This window comes from Anser brachyrhynchus, assembly GCF_964034855.1.
Source record: "Anser brachyrhynchus genome assembly, chromosome: Z".
In the NCBI taxonomy this organism is placed as follows: Eukaryota; Metazoa; Chordata; class Aves; order Anseriformes; family Anatidae; genus Anser; species Anser brachyrhynchus.
The window spans coordinates 7,214,674-7,226,678 of NC_137697.1; the positions used below are offsets into that span (position 1 = coordinate 7,214,674).

The window sequence follows — 12,005 nt, forward strand, 5'->3', positions numbered from 1 at the left end:
TTGTTTACCTAGCTCTTAACAACTTTTACAGGGACCGTGAAATCTGGAATTTATGCGAATTTTGTGCTCCTTCAGCACCTTCCTTTTGAGAATCACAGCGTGTCCCCTGGCTGGGTTAAAGAAACTTCCTGAATTACTCGCTTTTAATTAAATTACTCGCTCAGCACATGCAAGCAGGATGGGAGCCCCTGTCAGCAGGCTCCTCTGCTCTCACATAGAATTCAGCAAGCTTCCCAGAGCAATTTCATTTAGAAGCATTCCTCTAATTAGTTAAAAAATCCTTTAATATTAAGCTTCCATTTCATACTTTAACAGCTTAGAAGGAGTCACAGATCCTCTTTTCTCTGCTGTGACTTGCTTTCCAGCAGGAAAGCAGCAAAGGAACAGCCTGATGCCCTCTTTCTCATATCACCCCTTTTACAGTGCTCTTTCTGCCCGCATGAGGCCTCTGCACATCTCTCTCCCAGCTGGGCTCCTGCCTATGTGCTGCTCTGCTGCAGCAAATGATCCCTCCAAGCCTTAGCCCCGGCAGTCAGGATTTCCTGGTTCTGGCTGCAAACACAGATTCCTGACGCTGCAGCGCTTGGTGTGAGAATAAGGGAAATCGATGACTTCTGAGGGATAAATTATTGCTTTTTGTTTACTTTGGCTTTTGTTTGTAAGCCATGCAATGTGTCGTGCAGTTCTTTAACTCTTCCATCACTCATTTTTCTGGGAAGCATGCAAGGTGCTTGTGTCTCCGTCGCTCCTGGGGCGATACTGCCCACAGAAAATCGGCTGCCATGGGCCTAGCAGCCCACTTTGCAACCCACGCTCCTCTTGCTGCCCCTCTGAGCACGTGAATAACTGAAATCCCACGTGAACCGTGCACTTTTTTATTTTTTTCCCCTCTCACTGCAAATCTCTTATCTGTATAAACACTTCCTGGACTGCCCAAGTTCTCATACAGCCCAGGAGCTCCAACACAATTCGCCCGAACAGACTACTGAACCGGGAGATTTATGATTTTTGTGAGTGAGGCTGCAGGTTGTTTTTGTTCAAATTAAACAATGGAAATAAGGAAAAACACATGGTGCTGTTAAAATAATCACAGAATCCATGTGAGTGGGGGGAGGGGAGGGAGGGATGGGGACAGGCATGAAGTTCAATGCTGCTGTGCATGGATGTGCATACTCCACATCCCTGTATATAGATATGGTACCTGTGACAAAAAATTAAATGTATTGCTTAATTATCAAATACATGGGTTTGTACTACTTCCTTAGTCTTTTTTCTAAGTTCTGAATATTGAGTTCCTTCAAAAAGGTATTGGCCTTTTGTTTTGCTTTGTTGTTATATTATTTTGTATTATGCATTACATGTATATATTCAAAATCTTCCTGTCACAATTAGTTTTGACATTTTCTGTTCTCCCAAATTACTGCTGCCTGAACATAAGCAGAAGGGATTCCTTTTTAGGAAGTTTTTTAAATCCTAAACTGTCGAGAAAATACTGACCCAGATTTTCCCCACTTTTAAGAGACAACTTGAAAATTCAAAGCCATCTTATACTGTATAGCAATAATGTCTGTCTTTCACAATTAACTGAAAGTTGGGCCAAATCTTGAATGTTCATTTAATATTCATATTCCCCCTCATTTTGTTGCTTTGCCCATGTGTGGCCATGAGTGCTTGTTTCTGCTGTTGTTTTCTTCTGTCTGCTTTGCAGACACCTTCTGATAACTTATGGACTGCAGGGTGTAGACAGCTCAACCTGAGAAAGTCTGGGCTAACACATTTGTAGAGAGACTTTCAATCATTTGGAGCTTTCTTTTGCCTGTCCCTAATGAAGTTTCACAGAATCACATTTCGGTTTGCTGTGTTGATCATGGGTAAATGAGGGACCTGGCTTTTCAGGCAAAGCAACACAAGAAACAATGGCAGTAGGAAGGACTCCATGACATTTTACAGTTTATACCTTACCTGTAATATACCAGAGGTAAAATAAGGTACATACACAGCATTTAAAAATATCTCTGCAAAATGTTTCTGATCTGATCATATAAGAGATGTACAATAAAGCAGAATGTTTGTGTGTACAATGAATAACTGTATTTATCTAAAAATCATTTCATCAAGATTAGTTAGATCTTTTCTCAGGTGAGTTTTTTCAATACTGCATCACTTACAACAGGAGTCAAATTAGGTGCCCAGTTTTGCAATTTGAGAAAATAAGGTTTTTAAACTTTCGTGTGCAATTCTTATAGCAATAAGGATGTTCAAAATGAGGTTTTTATTGTCTTATTTTTACAGTAAGACAGAAAAGGATATCAGGACCTCGATTTGTCCTGCATAGCACTGGGATTCTGAGGAATTGGTCTTTATATACTGAATGGAGGAAGATGAGTCTCATCTGAGCTTTTCTACGAGGCTCATTTCTCTTTCTAATAACTGTGTGAGGAGCCTGAATTGCTCCCAGTTTAAGAAGGATGAAGCTGATCCTTTAGTATGTCCAGGAAGTTCATCAAAGCAGCTGTCCCAGGTCAGACAAAGTTCTCCTGCAGCTCAGTGTCCTGTCTCCAGCAGTGGCTGTAAGTGATAGGGAAGAGTAAAGACAGGAAAAGTGAATAGGATGCTTCCCTGCAGCAGCCTCCTAACCTCTGTCTTCAGCACAGAAATTTAGAATCATAGAATCATAGAATATCCCGAGTTGGAAGGGACCCATAAGGATCATCGAGTTCAACTCCTGCCATCACACAGGTCTGCCCAAAAGTTTAGACCATGTGACTAAGTGCACAGTCCAATCTCTTCTTAAATTCAGACAGGCTTGGTGCAGTGACTACTTCCCTGCGGAGCCTGTTCCAGTGTGCAACCACCCTCTCGGTGAAGAACCTCTTCCTGATGTTTAGGCTAAACCTCCCCTGCCTCAGCTTGACACCATTCCCGCGGATCCTATCACTGGTGATTAAGGAGAATAGATTGGCGCCTACCCCTCCACTTTTGGGCCCTCTAATATATCGTCAGCAACACTGATCAATCAGTCAGAAATAACAGTGGGAGGAGAAAATGAACACCTTTTAAAAAACAGTCTCCAAACTACCAAACACTGTGCCAATAGCTGTGTTTAATTTTTGGTAGTTTGTGGTAAGGAAAAAACTGTGTTTAAATACATGATGATGAAGAAGTGCTGGGCACCTACAGCTACACTTAATGCAGTCTAGAATCACAGATGGTACCTTTGAAAATCAGGCTCTAAAAAGACAAGCATAATTTAGCTACATGAACTTGGTAATTAAATATAGCTAAAGTCTCTGATATTCAGCTGAAGGAACCAACAGAAGGCAATTTAAACTTGACTCCCAAACAAAATGTTAGAGGGTTGTCTTTAAGAAGATACCATGAGAAAACATCCTGCATAAGCAGAAAAGGTTTTGAGCATCTCATTTATTCCTTGGTATATAACTTCTTTCTGTCATTGAGCTAATTCTGTCATTGACTCTGTGTGACCCTCAGTGGATTTCTCTTCTATGTGCTTGCCTGGTCTCCCCTTGAGCCAAGCAACATTTCACGTGTGTCACAGCTTCTGCTGGCAGTGACTTCTGTGGGGGCCCTCCATGTGGGTGTTTTAAACCTCAGGAGCTTCTTCTGAGGTCTTTAAATCTAGGAGACTTAAAGTCTAAGTCTTAAGTCTAAGAGACTTAAGTCTTAAGTCTAAGAGTCTAAGAGACTTAAAGAGATGGTGATCATAGCCTATTCTTCTCTGCCTTTTCCATTCCAGGAAGAAGCTGGAAAGGCATCATGTCATACATGTTGTCCATGCCCTGTGTGCATCAAGGGGCTCTGCAGCCTTGTCCCATGTCTCCTGGGACTTGGGATGCCTGGACTCACAGCCAGCAAATGGGCAACCTGGGATCAGACTGCTGAGAAAACAATCCATGTGGAAGAGGTTGGCTGGGATCTCCTTTTCTCTGCCCAGCAGCTGCAGTCAAGCTCAGGCCCTTAACGTGGATGTCTTCTCCAGCTGTGCCGCAGGAATGTCAGTGCCCAGCCTTGCACCTTGCTCATCCTCACCCCAACCTGCTGACTTTCCTTCTCAGCTTGGCCTCCATCCTGCTTCATCACCATGGGCTTCTCTGGTGATCCCTGGGTGGTGACTGACACCAGGTACTGCCCCCAGTCTTGTGGGAGGGGGTTGTTGGTGTTGTCACTTCTCTGGTGGCCTTGTTGTCATCCTCGGTTCTATCTTGCCAGCCCTTACAGGACATCCAGCTCTTGCTGCTCCCCGACATGCTTTCTGGTTTCAGTGTTGTATTGTCAGCTCATCAAGTCATTCTGGATTGATAAATAAATCTACATATACTATAGCAATGTCCCCCTCTCCCCTCTCCAACTCTACTTCATGTACAAGGCCTACTGGTTAGCCACTAGGCCCAGCTGATGGCTGCAATCCTTTACCTGCCTCTTGCTTTCATCCTCTTGTCCCTTCCACATGAAATGACATAGCCTGACTCATATGGCTTGGCTGTAGGCAAGCCTACTAAGTGCAAGGCATAAAATAAGGCATATAATAATAAATAACATCCAGATATTCTTTCAGTTTCAGCATATCACAGGCATAAAGGGAATTATGATGACTATGAAGAAGTGTGAGAAAATGGCCAAGGTTACAGATCTGTTAATGTTCACAGTAACAGTATTACATTATTTTTTTTTGGTTCTCACTATGGAAATTGAGGGTATGGTAAGGTGATGATCTTAGTGTCTGCATGGAAAGATGTAAGTATTCTATAAAGCTTCCATTATTTTTGAAAGACTCAAGTAATTAATTGTTCCAAAAAATGTGTTTTGAAATGCTGTTGAAAGATATATTTCCTTACAGTTCTGATGAAATTGTTAAGTATGTGAGTTTATGGAGATTTTTTTTACAGTTATTAGATTATGAAATCCATTCTTTTTTCTAATCCTTTTACAAGTTCTTGGCTAAGCTACAAAGTGCAATGAAAGCATGAGACCTGTTTGCTAGTTTGAAATGCTCTATTCTGCTAGCTCCCTGTTACAAATCCTCTGGCCCTGTTATGGGTTGCTAGGCAGAAGGGAAATAATGTCATTTGTTTAACAAAGCAGACAATGTCTTTCTTTGTAGACTTTGCACATTCTCTCAGTGGTGTGAAATCCATGTTAACAATCAGCTCACAGTGAAAAGGTCCCAGTTAAACATTACCACAAAAAAGTGAGGTTTTCAAGCCATCTGAGGGCACAAAAAATGTCATTTCCCAAAACTTCACCTGGATCCTTAAAATGGTCAATGAATTTGTTGCCAAGGTGTTCTGACCAGGAGAAGCATGGTGTGAACCATGCTGTGTGTTTCAGAGGAGACACAAGACAGACGTCTGGTGGGAAGGTGACACTGGTCCAGCTTTCCACTGGATTTATTTCTTCCCTTCCCCTCTGTGTGAGTCTGGTAGTTATTTTTCTGGGTATTTCAGATTTTTTTCCCATTATAGTTTGGTTAAGGAGAAGTCTTACCTGCCCTATGATAATTTACTTATGCCTTCTGAACTCCACTTACTGTTGGGTGCCCTGTGCAGTCCCAGCTGCAATGATGGGCTTTGTGCTTTGCTGAAAGATATCTTGTGGGTCTGAAGGAGAGGGAAATCACTGAAAATATCTTATTGTAAAGTCTCATACATCATCACCAGTCCTTAAGCCTCAGAGTGAAAGTTATGCCTTTTTTTTTTTTTTCCCCTCTTTTCTTAGGCTTCTGTCTTTTGAGTTGTCTTTCCTTGCTGGATCTTTGCCTTTTCCCTGCTTAGATTTCTTTAGAGGGAGGCAGTCCTTTCCCTTTGAAGGAAATAACTGCAGGATAGACACACATTTAAAGCATGCATATGTCAACTTTCAGAAGGGAAAGAATGCAGTTCAGAGACTTCATCAAGTCTGCATGTATCCGACCCAAGGCTCTGTTGTCACCAGCATTTATTTGCTAAGTGCTGACAAATAACACTACCATGTACAGCAAGTTTTGCATCTCCCTAGCAGCCTGAGCCATACCAGGGTGTGATAGCAGAAAGGAACTTGAATAAATCCTTGATATCCAACTACCTGCTTTCTTTATGCCTAGGCAGTAGAGTAATCACCCTGAATTTCAAAGATACTGCTTCAGCATCAAGCATTTGAAGCTAACTGTGGGCTCCATAGGTTGGTATGGTCATTATCTATTCATTATCTAGCTCTGTTGCCTGAAAAGGAAGATTTGGTTTACATTCATGAGAGTGAATTCAGAGAGACTTAAACCCATGGCAACTTGCTCACCTTAAATCACCACACTTTCTCTGTCAAAGTGTTTTCCTAAGAGTTTGGGGTAACATCTTTTGGGGTTTCATCATTTACCCCTAGGAAGCCTCAATGTGCTACTTCACTGCACTACAATGCAGGTTGGAGTGTGGTGCGTACCCTCACCTCTGGCCACCATAAGCATCTCCATAGGTGACACAGATGAAACTACTGGCAGATGGGTTGCCAATCACCTACAGTACTGTTGTACTGTTATTCTCTATTGCCTGCTTTAAAATGTCCAGTGAACTTCCTCTCTCATATGTTTGATGCTGGGAGATTTCCTCTGTCAAATTCCTTAATCTCTGCAAGTTTTAACACTGAGCAAAAATAAAAAGCTGTAGTTCAGAGCAGGGTATTCAAGCAGCTTTTACACATTAACTTGTTCTGTGGGGTCAGTGGCTGCTTCTTCTCATTGTGGCAGTGCTGCAGCTTCTCTAGCTGTGATGTGTGGATGCAGTCCAGGCCTGGCCAGAGCTCGCTCTTCTCTGAAATAGCACAGCCACTGTGTTTTATTCTTTGCAGCTGAATTTAGCTTTCTCCTGAGTGTGAAAAAAGCTCTAATACTGCTGCTACTGCCTCCTCGAAGGGTTGTATATACATGCATCCATGTTTTTCCTTGCAGCACACCCAGTTACAGCACACAGTACAGGAGCAAAAGCAGCCCTGTTCTGATCACCTTTGTTAACCCCCATTAGCACTGACGGGGAAATGTGGCAGTCTGTGTACAAAGCAGATGACCATTGGGTTCTGCCCATCTCCTGGGTCATTAAAGGGACAACTCGGTCATCAAAGTCAACCACTCACCAGGGCAGAAACAAATAATAAAAGCAAACTGAAAATAGGAAGGCAGAGCAAGTATGAGCAGCCACTGCAGACTTCCTGGCCCCATCCTGCGGGTCATAGCAAGGTTGGCCTCCACCACTCTTGGCATCTACATTTTCACGTGTCTGGAGTCATCAGGGTGGCTGTGTTCCTTCTCACAGGCAACACCAGGAAAAACAGCCTCTTCTGGGGAAAGCTTCTAAGAACTGCAAGTAACCTTCGCTGTTAAAATGTTTTCTGGGAGAGAGGGTGGTGTGTGCAAGATGAAGATGTAATGAGTGGTGGGATACAGCTGCTGCTCCTACTCTTCCGCAAAGTAGTGCCAGCCATGTCTCTCCGCAAAGCTTTATCAGGTCTTGCTGGGAGTTGGCATTTCAACTCCTGCCACATTGAAGCCTGCAGAGATAAAGCCAGCTCAGTTGTGAGCACAGTAAGAAAGCCACCCTAGTGGGTGTAAATGTTAATGATCTGACATGTCTGCTCAAAAGAGCAGACAGACAATCAGCCTCATAGGAAAACCTTTTGGATGGAAAGCTTCAAGGTAGCTGACTGCCCATCCTCAACCTCAAAACCAAAGGGTGGCCTTTGAAACCTGGGATACAGGACTGGAATGACAATCAGGCACACCAGTGCTTTCGTCTCATTTTTGATGGAGGAGCTTCGAGCTGATGTGGAAGTCATTTGATCTGCCTGACCTTTTGGAGAATAATTGGTGGCTTAGAATTTACAAGTTGTTAATAATTTATTTCAAGAGAAGGTGCTGCAGCAGCAAGGCAATGTCGGAGAGAGGAGAGGGTGGTGTTTGAAATGAGACACAGCTGCCAAGGGTAGAGTTTATTTGGATGCCATTGAAGAAGAGCAAACTGGATTAAGAAGAGCAAAATAAAAGGAGTCATCCTCCTCAGCCTTCAACCAATTTCTACAAGCCAATTCACTTTGAATCTTTTAAAGATCTGGAAGCACTATGATCCATTTTTAAATCAAAAAAAATTATTTTGATTTCAAAGCTGATCTCATTCTAGTCAGTAGAGGAAATACTGAAAATCTTGTAAGAGATCCTGTTCTCATAAAATGCCCAGCCCAATTTTGTAAATTCAGGAGGTTTTGGCTAGGCCAGATAAGCTTTGGAGAAGCATCTGAATATTCACTCAGGCTGAACCCACACTCCAGACTGTGGTGTGAGCAGTTTCCTGCACTTCTGAGCTTCTGATGCTTTGAAAAATTTTACTGACTCTGGAAGAATGAGGACAGTGAGAAAAAAACCAACAACAATAAAAAACTTGTTGCCTCTCTATAGTTAGTCCTCTGGATAAAAAAGAAGCACAGACAATTGCCCAAAGGCCAATGGATAGAATAAATTCAGCATGGTTAATGACCCCTCCCCAGTGGCATGCAAACAAGTGACTGTGAAAGCCTCCCAAGTCCAGAGACCTCTTGGGAAATAATAGTTACAAAGGCTGCTTTGGTGGTGACCGTTTAAGGTAAAAATTGCCTAGTAATTACTGCCACTCTTGAACATATGACATGTCTCCCACAAGAAAAAAATGCATCCCCTATTCAGCCTCATTGTTTGTGTAATTCCCATCACACTAAAATATTTGAGCACCTCCCAGGCAGTCAAAAATAGCCCAAAAATAAACATAAGAAAAAGGTGTTGTTTCCTCAAACTGGTAAGAACGCAACAGTCTTCCAGGCTGGCTCTGACCTCATGCCAGTATGTGCTACAAGCAGGACTGCATATTTCTCTGTGTCTCTGGATCGATATTTTGATCAGATGCCATTGTACTCAGCTTGCTGACATGGCAACAGGCTCTCTGATGTCTGGGCTGATAAGGGACTCATGTGAAGCCATGAAGTAATGCTCAGAATCTCCACTTATTTTGGACCTACTCAATGCAAAGCAACATTTCCCATCTGGGAAATATGAGCATATGCTAAGCAGTTGTTAATATATGCGAATGACATCTGAAGGCTTTCAGAGAAATCTTGGGTGACCAAAGCATACAGAATGGTTGCACAGGAACTTCTGAGTCAGCCTATAGGTCTCGGCAAGAGTTTTGAGACACTAAGCTAAGTTCCTCAGATGGTGCCTGGTGGCTTCGCAGAGACACTTGCTCACTTTGGGAAAGTCTGTAAGAGCACGAAGCAGCAGTCATTAGAGGGACTAGGTCTGGATTTGGGCCATCAGTCAGGCTTGTTATGTAGGTAGGGTAAGTAGGTACCAGAATTTTTGTTCCCAGTCACTGAGGTAGAACACACAGATATCCCACGGACAGTCAAACAATGAGAAAGTTCCCTTCATGGGACTGCAACAACACTGAAATAGCAGGTTTTCGCTTTGTTATAAATCTGTCTCTTCAGTACCAAACTGTACTGTCAGCATTCTTACAACAACAGCGTCTTGATTTTGTCTTTAGCCCTGTCTCCAAGACTTTGAAACATGGGGTTATCTCATGGAAACATTGTGGGTGCCCATGGCGGAGCCATGTGCATTTAGCAAATACAGTAAAAAGAGCTTCAGACAAGTATACACCAATGTCTGTAATGTTTCCTTGTATCAGCACACATGTCAGTGGGTCAGAAGTTCTTTTCCAGAAATGTTAGTTTGCATTTTTAATAACTTATTAATTTGCAGGAGAAATTTTCCAGTTGAAATCCAAACTCCTATAAAGTGAAATTAATCTAGTGATATGATGATAGATGTGCTTCTTTTATGCACCTTTCTAAGTATACCTGAAAAAATGTTTGAAGAAAAAGCTATATAGAGAAAAAGAGTTTCCCAGGGTCACCCCTTCTCTTCCAGAGTAAGCAGCTCTTCAGTCCAAATTAGCCTTCTAGAAAGTACAGTCTGATCTCAGTTTCCTTTCTGAACAACTCCTGCCTCAGATTTTTCATCTCTAAATAACCAGAGCCAGTGCCAAATACCAACTTCTACTGCTATCCATGCCTATTGCTCTTCTTCATTTTGAAGTGCAAGTTAGCTCCCATGGTGTGGTGGTTTTACCTGGGTGGGCAGCTGAGTTCCACCACAACTGTTCTCTGACTCCCTCTCTTCAAAGGGAAAGGGGGAGAAAATACAACACAAAGGGCTCAGGGTTTGAGATAAGGACGGGGAGATCACTCAGCAATTATCATGATGGGCAAAACAGACTCAGCATAGGGAGATAGTAAGATTTATTGCTTATTACTAACAAGCTAGAGAAGTGAGAAACAAAGGAAAGAAACCAAAAATGCCTTCCCCCCCATCCACCCTCTTCCACTTTCTCCCCTCTAAGAAGCGCAGGGGAATGGGGAAACGTGGGTTATGGTCAGTCTATAGCGCTTCTTCTCTGCCGCTCCTTCTCGGTCACTCTCATCCCCTGTGCTGTGGGGTCCCTCCCAAGGGATGCAGTCCTTGCCGAACTGATCCAGCGTGAGCTTCCCACAGGCTCTTCAAGAACTGCTCCAGATATGGGTCCGTACCACGGGGTCCATCCCTCAGCAGCAAACAACTGCTCCAACCTGGATCCCCCATGGGCAGCAGCTCCTGCCCGGTCACCTGCTCCTGCGTGGGCTCCTCTCCACGGGCTACAGGTCCGGCCCGGAATCTGCTCCGGCAGGGGTCTTCCACAGGCCGCAGCCCCCGTCGGTGCAGGTCCACCTGCTCCACCCTGGTCTCCTCCACAGGCTGCAGCGTGGAACCCTGCTCCACCGTGGTACTCCATGGGCTGCAGGGGGACAGCCTGCTTAACCACGGTCCTCACCACAGGCCGCAGGGGACTTCTGCTCCGGCGCCTGGAGCACCTCTCCCCCTCCTCCATCACTGACCTTGGCGCCTGCAAGGCTGTTCCTCACTCCTCTCACTCTCCCAGTAGCTGTGTAGCAGCATTTTCTTTTCTTTTCTTTTCTTTTCTTTTCTTTTCTTTTCTTTTCTTTTCTTTTCTTTTCTTTTCTTTTCTTTTCTTTTCTTTTCTTTTCTTTTCTTTTCTTTTCTTTTCTTTTCTTTTCTTTTCTTTTCTTTTCTTTTCTTTTCTTTTCTTTCCTTTCCTTTCCTTTCCTTTCCTTTCCTTTCCTTTCCTTTCCTTTCCTTTCCTTTCCTTTCCTTTCCTTTCCTTTCCTTTCCTTTCCTTTCCTTTCCTTTTCCTTTTCCTTTTCCTTTTCCTTTTCCTTTTCCTTTTCCTTTTCCTTTTCCTTTTCCTTTTCCTTTTCCTTTTCCTTTTCCTTTTCCTTTTCCTTTTCCTTTTCCTTTTCCTTTTCCTTTTCCTTTTCCTTTTCCTTTTCCTTTTCCTTTTCCTTTTCCTTTTCCTTTTCCTTTTCCTTTTCCTTTTCCTTTTTCCTTTTCCTTTTCCTTTTCCTTTTCCTTTTCCTTTTCCTTTTCCTTTTCCTTTTCCTTTTCCTTTTCCTTTTCCTTTTCCTTTTCCTTTTCCTTTTCCTTTTCCTTTTCCTTTTCCTTTTCCTTTTCCTTTTCCTTTTCCTTTTCCTTTTCCTTTTCCTTTTCCTTTTCCTTTTCCTTTTCCTTCCTTTTCCTTTTCCTTTTCCTTTTCCTTTTCCTTTTCCTTTTCCTTTTCCTTTTCCTTTCCTTTTCCTTTTCCTTTTCCTTTCTTTTTTCCTTTTCTTAAATATGCTCTCACAGAGGCACAAACAACATCGCTTATTGGCTTGGCTCTGGCCAGAAGCGGGGCCGTTACCTAACATGGGGCAGCTTCTAGTTTCTTCTCACAGAAGCTACCCCTATGGCCCCCTGCTACCAAGACCTTGCCACATAAACCCACTACACATGGATAATGCCAGCAGTGACAAGAAAATTAGACCACAGTAAAAAAAGATAACATTGCAAGCATAACACCTGACTTTGCCATCTTAAAAGGAAGCAGTTAGGGAAATAATGG

At 43.0% G+C, this 12,005-nt stretch overlaps 1 long non-coding RNA gene across 3 annotated transcripts in view; it reads left to right on the forward strand.

The window, feature by feature from the left end:
• Positions 1–921: 921 nt before the first annotated feature.
• LOC308185335 overlaps positions 922–12,005 on the forward strand; it is a 44,221-nt gene continuing 33,137 nt past the window's right edge. For 2 of the 3 annotated variants that reach the window (XR_013943303.1, XR_013943304.1), the window contains exons 1-2: positions 922–1,010; positions 3,758–4,143. This is a non-coding gene — a long non-coding RNA (uncharacterized lncRNA). Of the gene's footprint in view, positions 1,011–3,757; positions 4,344–12,005 lie in introns of those variants that run through there. The other variant, XR_013943305.1, reaches the window with a different exon arrangement.